Raw genomic sequence first — 12,561 nt, 5'->3', positions numbered from 1 at the left:
TAGGTGAGGTCGAAGGCCTCCTGCCGCTGCAATGATGTAAGCAGCCACTGGACTGCAAGTGAAAAATGAACAAGCCATCATACTTTTTCATCCTTGAGATGAATGTCCTCCCACTATAAAAATGTATGCTTGTAAATACATCCAGTGTGTGAAAATTAATGTTTCCCACACATGTATCTATAAAAATACAGTAAGATATAAAAGACATAATTTCAAGTTAGTATGACTGTGATAAGGAGTTTCAAAAGATAGTTTTCACAGAAACTCAATTCAAGGGCTTGTTTCTCTCTGCTAACCTTTTCTTCCTCCTCCTTGTGGGAGCAGAGGTAAGAAATTCATGCCTGAACGGCTTGCAAAGGAGAATTTGAAACTTTTGTTATTAAACCTTTTATAGTAACACTAGTGTTTCGATGCACGGATTCATGCACATTGAAAGGAAATTAATTAGAAGAAATATTCTAATATTGCCATTCGCCCTTTCTCTATAATAGAAGTATCAACCAAAGTCACGATCGACAATGACAGATCAAAACACACATGTGCAATTGGCGCCAGTGAGAGCTTTATATGCATTTTGCATGTGTGAGTCAACTTAGCCTTTTATATATGTAGAATAAGCTTGCTTAATTAGACCTGCTTTCTGATTTAGCTAAACTTTTTCCAGCCCAGTGAAGCACCCCAACTTCTCTTTCAAGTAATTGTCAGCAACACAGCAGTAAATATTAACACGAAGCAGATTATTATTATAGATCATGAAGGGAGAACAAAGGGTAAAATATTTAACTGCAGCAGTATTTGACTATATCCTGTGCAGTGAGAAAACCTAAAGTCATTTTCAAGGTCCACCATTTCTTACTTCTTTTCAGTCAGGTCAAGTTTCTAAACGTTCTAAATCTCCATTTTCCGGCTAATGAAAAGAAAATAGAATTCTAAAGAGTCTCCTATCTACCTAATCCAGGACTTCTGTGAGGATCAAATGAAATGAGGCATGTGAAAATGCTTCACAAACATTTCGTTAAACTGTAAAATGTTTGCACCTGGCTATAAAGCAAGTTGGGTTCCTGGGCTGAAGAAACTCCAAGGAGGCTAGTCGCTAGGAAGAGGAAGCCAGGTGTTGCTACATGATGTCATTACCCGGCACCCACAGCAACCGTTTCTGGACTGGGCTAGACTGTGGGCTACATTTTGCGCCATGGGGTCTTGGCAGTGTTGGCTGTGATTTGGTGGGGTGTCGCTCCGGGGTGGTGGTGGGGCCTGTGTCTCACTTGGGGGAAACCGAATGTTGGTTTGTGGGCACTATGTCTGTGGTGCCATTTATTTTTAAATGGCCAGTGTGCGCCATGGCAGCTCCTGCATTGAGCATCCCACTCCTGGTGGTCAGTGTGAGTCATAGCTACCGGTCGAATGGATGGACGCTTAGCCTTTTATATATATAGATTTCTTTAAAAAATAGATTATATCAAAAGTAGAGGAAAGAGGAAGAAAGCCACAGATTACATTATCTCAAGATCCAGAAAATTATATTACTAAATATATTTAAGACAGATATGTTTTTACTAGAGGCCCGGTGCACAGATTCGTGCACCTGTGGGGTACCTCGGCCTGGCCTGGCCTGTGGACATCCCTCGAGGGTCCCCAGATTGCGAGAAGGTGCAGGCCAGGCTGAGGGACCCCATCGTGCACAATCAGGGCCGGGGAGGGATCGCGGGAGGGCCCCAGGGCATGTCCAGCCCATCTCACCCAGTCTCGACCGGCAGGACCCCAGCAGCAAGCTAACCTACCAGTTGGAGAGTCTGCCCCCTGGTGGTCAGTGCGCACCATAGCGACTGGTCGAACAGTCAAACGGTCAGACACTTAGTATATTAGGCTTTTATTATATAGGATATGTCCACATATTTAAAGTGCATACAATTTATAGAAAAGTAAATAACAGTATTGGGATCTGGATTCCAAAAACCGAAGTTCTGATTGCATTTCCATTATTTGCATCAGGGATGGGAAACCTTTTTTCTGCCAAGGGCTATTTGGATATTGATAACATCATTCATGTGCCATACAAAATTATCAATTTAAAAAGTAGCCTGCTATATTTGGTAACACTTAATTAACTTATGCCTAGTACAGTGATGGCGAACTTACGACACGCGTATCAGAGGTGACACACAAACTCATTTTTTTGGTTGATTTTTCTTTGTTAAATGGCATTTAAATATATAAAATAAATATCAAAAATATAAGTCTTTGTTTTACTATGGTTGCAAATATCAAAAAATTTCTATATGTGACACGGCACCAGAGTTAAGTTAGGGTTTTTCAAAATGCTGACACGCCAAGCTCAAAAGGTTCGCCATCACTGGCCTAGTACCTTGGCAAAGCCAGACCAAATGATTCTGAGGGCCTTATATGGCCCGAGGGCTGGACATTCCCCACCCATGATTTACAAGCTATGTGACCAGTGACAAGACACAATTTCCAACTGCCTCAATCTGCACATTCATGAAAGGAGGATAAGGAATCTACCACAAAGGGTGTGGTGAGAACTAAATGAGTTGTAATACATACAGAGCCTAGAACACTGTGTGGCAAATAGTAAGTGCTTAATCAATGTTGGCTCCTATTACTTATAAGCTATGGGTTTTATAACATGAAAAATGACTAATTTCATTTATATGAAATTTTGCATTAAGCTTTTAAAATGAAAGGTTCTGAATTTTATTATTTGATCTACATGCAATTATTAATCTATATAATTGAAACCCTGAGTTTAGAAGTATTTTAAATTAATTTTGTGAGAAGGTGGCTCAAATCATGACAGTTACTTTCTTAAATGTGCAGTAAGATCCACTGTCTCTTCTTTATAGGATCCGGGAGTAGATGTGAGATTTGGTTGCAAATAATAACAAACAATATTTTAAAGGTAATCAATAATCTACGATAGAATTTGCTTTCTCTCACATTAATTTCAACAGCATTGCTCACTCCTGAATCTCCAGTGAGAAGACTGCCCAACACAAGTGCTAGAAAACAAAACAAAACTGTTGAATTAACTAAAAAAACTGTACGTAACATACTTTAAATGAGGTGACATTTAACCCACTGAGGCTCCTAATGACTGACCATAACTATAATTTCAGCTCCAGCTGTGTATTTAGGAACTTTACTTATCTGAGATGATAAAGGGAGCAAACTATTATAGCTCCTGCCACATTTATCTACTTAGGTATCACCCACTATGCATTTATTAAGAAGTATAAATGAGTCACAGGGAACATTTTATCTACTATAAGCCATACTAACAACTCAATGGAAGCTTATAAGAAGTTGATCTTTAATCAGAGTTCTCAAATAAACTTATCATTTCTATGAAACCTGACTATAAATGACAACTACTTTCAAATAAGCCAACTGCTGAAATTAAGCAGCTGCAGGCATCGTGAAGAAATGTGACAGTTTAAAGGAGATTCATACTATTTCATGTGGTTATAATGCCATTTGAAATTAGGGTAAAAAGACATTTAAGACAACTGATGTCTTAAAATTTAAACAGCAGTTCAAAGAAACATTGCAACATTGCTGTAAAGTCAATTTTTGTTAACAAATCATACTTTCTCACTGGTTTCTGTTTCAAAAATAGAAACATGCTCTCATGCACAGAATTCCCCTAAAAGATTAAGAGGAAAACATACCCAGAACACACCACCTCAACACAATGTGGTGTTGGTAGGCTGGGCCGCACAGTGCGGCATCAGTGTGAGCTGGTGTCAGACCCAGTCCCTCCCTCATTCAACATTGTATAAGCACCTTACTGTTTACTAGAAGAATGTGACAGTGAACAAACCACTTACTTAGTGGCCTTAATAAAGTGTAAAGTGAGATCACAGCTGTCTCACAGCACACTGTGAGGGTCAGATTAAACCAATAAAATAGTATATGTCCAAGTGCCAAACTAAGTGTCTCAATCACAGCTGAATTTCATTCCCAACTGTTCTGTCACTAGCCTATACTTAAAAAATGCCAAAACTTTTTCTAGATGCTCAGATTGCTTCTCTACTATTCTCTCCTTCCCTCTCCAGGAAATAGCTATTTTAAATGCTTGATAAGATCTTAACTGCACACACATATCATTTAAGCTTACATTCAGCATCTCCACCCTCAATGAAGTCTGGCTGGAAAGACAAAAAATGCAACAATACTGTGAGGCATGTGCTGAAAGATGAATGTACAAAGTGCTATGGGAACACCAAGAATGGAATGAGAATGTGAGAAAAATCATAGTTTCAATAAGACTGTGACATCTGAAAAGAATCTTAGAAGGAAATTATTTTTTTAAGGCAGATAAACAGCATATTCAAAAGAACTTAATTTTCACTTTGGATGTTCAAAGTTTGACACAGCCGATTTTTATTTCAAAGATACTGTAGGATACAATAAGATGAAAAAAGTAACTCATCTATAATGGACAAGCCATGCAATATAACTAATAGATATACTGTCCTACTGTTGGATGTCCACAAGGGCTTGCCAGTCTAAAAAGCTCAAAATATACTGATCCAATACCTAATATGTATCAGTTCCTATGGCAAGATATTGGGGAAACAACAATAAATAAGATATACATTCAATTGGACAAGACAGAAAATAAACAGGAAGCATCTCCCTACCATCTCCAGAAGTCCTATTAACCTACCACTTTGGACATAACTAGGTACCTTGTCCAACTGATCCAAAGACAAATGATCAGTGGTCTATGAGATAGTTCTACCCAAATATAATGTCCTAATATGGGGATAAGATTACCAGATACGTCTTCCAGCATAGAGTTTAAATACAAGACACACACACACACACACACACACACACACACACACACACAGTCATAGAGCAGAGTAGTACAAACACAAAGAGAAAGACAATGAGAAGCAGTAAGCAAAAGCCAAGGGTATCAGGAAGCAGACTTGTATTCACCAAAGTATGTTCCATTGGTCCCACGAGATACTCCATATTTATACCCACATCCCCAAAAAGGAGAGCAGAGTGGGACAAGAAAATTTCTGCTTACCATATACTACTACTAAGCATCAAAACTCATATTTGCATAAGATACCCTGAGAAGTTTTATGATGATGCAAAAAACTTATGTCTTATCATTCAAACTGATGCTTCTCAAAATTATTTGGCTAAAACCCCCCACTATTTTTCTCAAGACTGAGACTGGTTTAATGAAATATAGAATAATCTACCAACCCAACTTCTGGAATGAAAGTTTCAGAAGAGGGAACTGGGGGTCCAGAATGAGTCACCCCAAGATATGCCTCTGTGGCATGCAGATTAGTTGGTGCTAAGGGCAACTTTAGCCACAGGCTCAAGCAGAAACTTCACCCTTATGCCTAGAATTTGAATTAGAGAACTTAACCATAAACAAGGTTATCAGGGATAAACTTTCTTGACACACCTATATGCCAGGGCAAACTTACTAAACATTGGCTCTCTTATCATCCTTCAATGGCCTTTGAAGTCCCTCAAGGTGCATTGCCTCCTCCCTAGCTCAGGATGTCTCATATACTTCAATCCCCTTTCTGTCTCTGAACCTCTCCTACATGTGGGGTCTCTGAGTCTCAAGCATTCAGAGTTCCCATACATATACATGCTTTAAATTTGGTTATTTTCTCTTGCTAAATGAAAATAAATAAGTAAAACACTTATTAATTTATTCCACAGCAGAATTACTACTCAATAGAGCATAGCTCAAAAAAGGAGGTAGCAAATTATGATGATCTGGCCCTTAAGCAGATTTGGGGACTGGCATTAACATTATCTTTTTTATTCAAAAATGTCAAGAAAAGTAATTCAGTCTAAACTGGCACAGGATTGGATGTGCCCAGCTGTCTTGGAGAAGCAAATGATTTCCATAGATAAAATCTCAACAAATATAATTAAAAAACCAAACACAAGGAAACCAGTTGCTATTATTGAGAGTTAGACACAGTATCAGAATCAGATCTTCAGATTGTAGATGATAAAAATTACCTATCAAGTATAGAACACAAAATAAATGTTTAATATGTTTAAAGAAATAAATGAAATTTTAAAATATCAGCAAGGGAAAAGAAACAATCAAAAAAGCGGATTCTGAAAAGAATAAAACAGAACATTTAGAAATAAAAACTGTAATAATTAAATTATAATATAAATGGACAGGGTTTGACACAGCTAAAGAGAATGGCAGTGAACTGAAAGATAGATATAAAAAAACTCCCCAGAATGCACAGAAACACAAATATATGAAAAATATTAAAGAATTTTACCAACATGGAAGACAGAATAATAAGGTTTACATATATCACATTAGAATTTTAGATGAATAGAAAGAATAAGGGAGAGGCAATATTAAAAGACAATGGTTGATAAATGCTAAATTTCTCAAATTAAGGAAACTGAATGGTTCAGTAGAACCAATCTACAATCACTTTATTCCATTAATTGATTATACTCATTAACATTCAAAAGGTTTTAACATGCATTATTTAAAAACAATGAAAGGGCTTTGTTTCTGAAAATGATTTGCTACAGAAACCAGAAAGAAATATTTTTTAAAAATTACTATTTAAAAAGGCATGCAAGAAATCATTGCTTTTCATAAAACAGAAAGAGAAAAGCCCTTTAAAGAGAGACAATGTTCAGATGAAACTGTAAGAGAATGACTGGAAATAAGAAAGGATTGTAAAAAACATTACAATTATATTTAAAGAACAAAAATGTATTGATACTCTGAAAAGCTTCATGATGATATAAAGGATAAGCTTGAGAAAATCAACAGAAAAAGAGGAAGAGAACAATAAATCAGAAAACAACTTCAGATGAAATGATAAGAGAATGTCTAAAAATAAGCATTGTAAAAAAAATTAAAAATTACATTAAAAGAAAATCCATTGGTACCCCAAAAGTCTTCATCATGATGTAAAAAATAAACTTGAGAAGATCAAGAGAAAGAGGAAGAGAATATACCAGTAGAAGACAACTTACTACTTTTAGTCTCAATTAAACATAAAAATGCATAGAGAATATTGGAGACAGATTTTTTTAAGTCATTATGCAGTTAGTCACAGTGATATACATAAAAGCCACTGCAAATTACAAAGGGCATACCCCAAGGTACTGTCTCACCTGATTCAAATAAATAAAAGAATAAAGCCATCAAGAGGGAAGGAAACATGAGCTAGGAAAATATATATAACAGAAAACCCAAAGAAGTTACTCAAGAAAAAAACCTAAAACTGATCTGCTTTTGGAAACTAATTGAAAAAGATAAACAAAATGGCATATTTCTTCTTAGCTCATAAAGCAGCGGTTCTCAACCTTCTGGCCCTTTAAAAACAGTTCCTCATGTTGTGACCCAACCATAAAATTATTTTCGTTGCTACTTCATAAATGTAATGTTGCTACTGTTATGAATCGTAATGTAAATATCTGATATGCAGGATGGTCTTAGGAGACCCCTGTGAAAAGGTCGTTCGACCGCCAAAGGGGTCACGACCCACAGGTTGAGAACCGCTGTCATAAAGTATATCAGATTATCAGAAGACATATTAAATGCTATATATTAAATGTTCCAAGTTATTGCTTTTTATAAGTACTAATCTGCAATCAAACTTGCCTACCTATGCCTGGCAGAAATATGACCCAAGGTTCACAACTTCTTTTTTGCCTTCACACTGCTCACAACACCCTCCGTAAATAGTAATTCTCGTAACCTGGGGAGAGGAACCAAGACACAACTGATAGTGGAATCCAAGAGTGCTAGCCCTACCTCTTAAAAGCTGTGTAGTCTCAGACAAGTTATTTAACTTTGCCTCAGTTTCCTCCCTTTAAAATAAAAGCACTTATCTTATAATGGTGATAAGAGAAATAAAAGTGTATTTTACTTAAAATGTTTGGCACATTACATGCTTTCATTAAAAGGCAGCTGAAATCAGGACCTTTCTGAGCTGCTCTAAAAATAAAAATTGATTTCAAATATGATTAAAGAACTTTCACAATATGTCATCCAATCTCATTTCACAAATGAGGAAACTGAAGTTACACAGAGTTTATATGATCTAACTTTTCAGTCTGATTTCTTGGATTTCTTTTAAAGAACTGAATTCTTATTTTCTCCTATTATCATTGCTTTGATTTGTTTATAAACAACTTAAATTCTATTGCATGAAAATCATACAAATATACATTTGTTGAATACAGATTTTTACACTGAAGATACCAGTACATGTAGCTGCTCCCTAGCTGTTATAGCAATTTGGGGGTAATAACTCAGATAAAGAGGACTCCTGATTTGCCAAGAAATACTCTAAATTTCTTTTTTACCAAGATTTATTCCCAACTGCTGAAACCCTATCTCTAGACAAATCTCTCAATACTCCTTCCCAATGAGGCCTATTCCAATCTCCAAATATTCATCTTTCTCCATCAACCACTTTACTTCACATCTATGCTACTTACTCTTACATTCTACTCCTTGAGATTCATTACTTTTGGAGACTGAGTTTTTTTTTAAGCAAAATTATGCCTCCTATGGCAGCATCTCATTGAGTAACTAGCTCACAAGTAGGCCAAGATATCTGTCGGGTAGAATGGCTCAGTGCTATGAAGTTGGCACTGAGTCAAGTCTAGAATTCAGGCCTTCTGACTTGTATTCCTATGCAATCTGCAAGATCTAGCTCATGGACTACCAACCCAAAGATATTCAAGGAACTACACCAAACACACACTGCCAAATAGATTCTGGAGAAGAACAGCCACAGACCTACATTTTATTTTCACAATTCTACATTGTACTTAATCTCTTCCTTAGTAATACAGAGCATTTCCAAATATGTCTTGGGAAGTAGAGGAATGACAAAAGCAGAAAAGCCAATCTGCCCCTTGGTCCTGCGAGCAGGCCATGTCCCACCTTCATGCAGAAGGTACAGTGGGGTTTTCCTTCACAAGACAGCCGTTTCACTGTTACTTTCCTCCTGTGATCTGAAGCATGCCTTTGCTTTGTATCCCTTCTTAGGCAGATCTTTATATAGTACAACCTGTGGAAATCTCCATTCTGGTAATGTAATTAAACAATTAAAACCATGCAACTGTTAGGCAAACTTACCTAGTACACTTCAAAGAGAAATCTTACTTTCTATATTGAATGCCAATAAGCTTTACAATCTGTCTCCAACACTCCCCCGCCGCCCCCCACCCCGCCTCTCCCTAACCCCATTTACACCATTGAGCAGCAATATAAAATCAATGGGTTAAAAACGTAAAAAAAAAAGTGCTTTGATCTTACTTTTCAGATATCAGATTGTTTTTCCTTAAAAAGATTGCATAAAATGATGGAAGGAAACTTGACTTAGGGTGGTGAACACGGAAGTATTATAGAATTGTACCTCTGAAACCTATATAATTTTATTAACCAACTAGAGGCCCGATGCATGAAATTTGTGCACTTGTGGGGGGGGGGGTGTCCCTCAACCCAGCCTGCACCCTCTCCAATCTGGGACCCCTCGGGGGAAGTCCGACTGCCAGTGGGATCGGGCCTAAACCGGCAGTCGGACATCCCTCTCACAATCCGGGACTGCTGGCTCCCAATCGCTCACCTGCCTGCCTGCCTGAATGCCCCTAACCGCTTCTGCCTGCCAGCCTGATCACCCCTTAACCACTCCCCTGCCAGCCTGATCGATGCCTAACTGCTTCTTGCTGGCCCGATTGCCCACAACTGCCCTCCCCTGTAGGCCTGGTCGCCCCTAACTGCCCTCCCCTGCCGGCCTGGTCAAACCTAACTGCCCTCCCCTGCAGGCCCAGTTGCCCCCAACTGCCCTCCCCTGCTGGCCTGTTTGCCCCCAACTGCCCTCCCCTGCTGGCCTAATCGCCCACAACTGCCCTCCCCTGCCGGCTATCTTGTGACCACATGGGGGCAACCATCTTGTCCATCTTGTGTGAGGATGTGACGGTCAATTTGCATATTACCTCTTTATTATATAGGATGTCACCCCAATAAGTTCAAGTAAAAATATAAAAGGTTGCATAATACATTAGAGATATCCAAAGGAGAGAGACAAAACAAGACAATCTACATGACTTTAAAGTATATTATTCAAGGATTAAAAGACTAGCTTTGGGGAACATTAAAAAAAAAAAAAGGACAAAGCAATCTACAGCAGATCCAGCTGAAGAAAGGCAGGCTGGAATCTGAGACGCTGAGGAAAGTCCCCTGTGCCTGTGCTGTTATTTGTGGCATTCATTATTGAGGCCAAAACATGACATTTCTGGAGGCCTCTCAACTTGAAGGAATTTGCGCAACTGCTTACCCGGCAGAATGCAGTCGACGCCACACACCACTGGTGTTTTATAAAACTCCATCACTGTCTCCGTGTAGGTTCTTCCACACTGCAGTTATTGTTTACCAAGGAAACAATTCTGGGAAGTACACAATGCAATCCATACATTACAGCCCCGGAACTATGTAGTTTGTGCTAGTTCTAAACTACACTATACAAATATGAAAGGCCAAGGAAAGAAAGGTACGTAAAGAGCAAACATAACTGATACATTGTCATGGAGGATGGAGGAAATCAAAGAAAACCATACAGAAGGGAAAAGAGTGTTTCTAATAGGTTAAGGCCATCATTTATCAGATCATTATTTTCCTACTAATCTGAGTGAGCTGTCAACACAACTGTGTTCCAAAATTCACTCAAACCCCAACATAAAGGAAGAAACCACGTCCAATGATTTAAATTGTATTTGTTAAAAATGTAATTCCAGAAGTCAATGAGTCATTTATAGTAAAGGAAGATTTTAAGTAAAGTTTTCCTGATTATTAATATGAATTAATTTTTTAAAGTTTTTCAAATTATACTAAGAAAAATATATGTGTATATTATATATAAAATATATAAACATGTAGAAATAATATAAATGGATATATACAGACGATAAAATAAATGGATATATACAGACACAATACATGTGCATATATACACATATGTATCTTCTTTTTTTTGAGATGAAAAATTCTCACACTTATTTTTTATTAGTGATCAGGCAAACTATATATGTACATCTGATGACAAACAGACAAGCATGCATTATCAAAGCTATGTAAGCCTGTAGGTTTGTTATAAATCACTACAAAAAATCATAAAAAGAAATGTTTCCTATGTAGTATTCCTTTAAGACTAAGCTATAAAAGGGAATGGAAAAAAAAAAAAAAAACCTCTCACAGCTCATTACAGAATCTCTATTTCTTTTCCATTCCACAGGATTCAAGGGATTATGATTGAACATTGAGGAAATTTTGCAGTGTTGTTGACATGAATAACATAAAAAACTATTCAACATAGTTTTAGATGCTAAAAATAAAATAAAAAGGCTGTTACTAACACAAAAACTAGGCCAGAACAGACTGCACAATATCCTCTAGTAACTGCATCCTGCAATAATTTTAAAAGAAATCCTAATGTAGCTAGAAGCTGGTACGCTCTTCTTTAAATAATTAACTCCTCAAGGACCCAGGCATTGATATTCTTATACATTACTAGAGGCCCGGTGCATGAAATTCGTGCATGGGTAGGGTCCCTAGGCCTGGCCAGCAATCAGGGCCAACCAGGGCCTTCCAGCTGTTGTCCAGGGCCTTCCTTTCCCAGCTGCTGGCTGGGGCCTTCCTTCGTTCTGCACCGCCCCCCGGTGGTCAGCACAAGTCATAGCAATCGATTGAACTCCCGGTCTCCTGGTCAAACTCCCAAGGGGACACTGCACATATTAGCCTTTTATATATATAGATAAGTAAGACACTATCTTGTGAGCAAGTGTTTTCAAGTTTAAATGCAGTATTCAAACAGAATGATTTTTCATCACCCCAGTCTGCTGGGTTTTGAAATGCTTTAAAATTCTTAACTGAGCACACAATTCCTCTCATAAGCAACCGTTAAGTTGTGCTCACAAACAAGACAGAAAAAGATATTTTATCTTTATGCTATGTGGAAAATCACAAAAACAACAACAGAAATCTGCTATTGATAGTATTCACAAACAAACAAGCAAAATATACTGTTGGCCACAAATTTAAGTTTAATTATTAGCTATGGTCTTTTGCCCCCTAAGGCAAACAAATGTTATTTTTTTCCTTTTAAAAGATAAAACATTAAACTTTTCATCTGTCATCTATAAGCACATTCTATATTTCTAAGGTGGTTGTCATTTTTTTCCTGAAACCCAGAGGTTTTCATATGTTTTCAGGACACAAGAATCAGCTAGCTGACCAGAGGGGCACCCTCTCAAAGGACTTCTATCTCCACACTGCAGAACAGGCCTGCATTCCAAAAACCAGTTCCTACTCTTCTCACCAGCATGCCAAACTAAGCTCTGGAATGGAGCTGCAGAAAACCTCACAAAACTCCCAGAGTGATGGAATTGAAACTTAATAAAACCACATTTGTTTATGAAATATACATCTGCACACAAATTTTATACAGAAATCATAGTTTTGGCTTTAACTACATGATAAGGAATAATAAACAGCCCTCT

General features: G+C 37.6%; 1 protein-coding gene across 15 annotated transcripts in view; it reads right to left on the bottom strand.

The window, feature by feature from the left end:
- Positions 1-12,561, bottom strand: part of EPB41L2 (erythrocyte membrane protein band 4.1 like 2) — a 191,330-nt gene that overhangs the window by 73,759 nt on the left and 105,010 nt on the right. The gene's annotated exons all lie outside the window — the stretch shown is intronic.

The sequence above is a fragment of the Myotis lucifugus genome, unplaced genomic scaffold (assembly GCF_000147115.1).
Source record: "Myotis lucifugus unplaced genomic scaffold, Myoluc2.0 scaffold_11, whole genome shotgun sequence".
NCBI lineage: Eukaryota > Metazoa > Chordata > Mammalia > Chiroptera > Vespertilionidae > Myotis > Myotis lucifugus.
The sequence above is the reverse complement of the archived record's forward strand: the minus strand, read 5'-3'. Positions and strand labels throughout refer to the sequence as shown.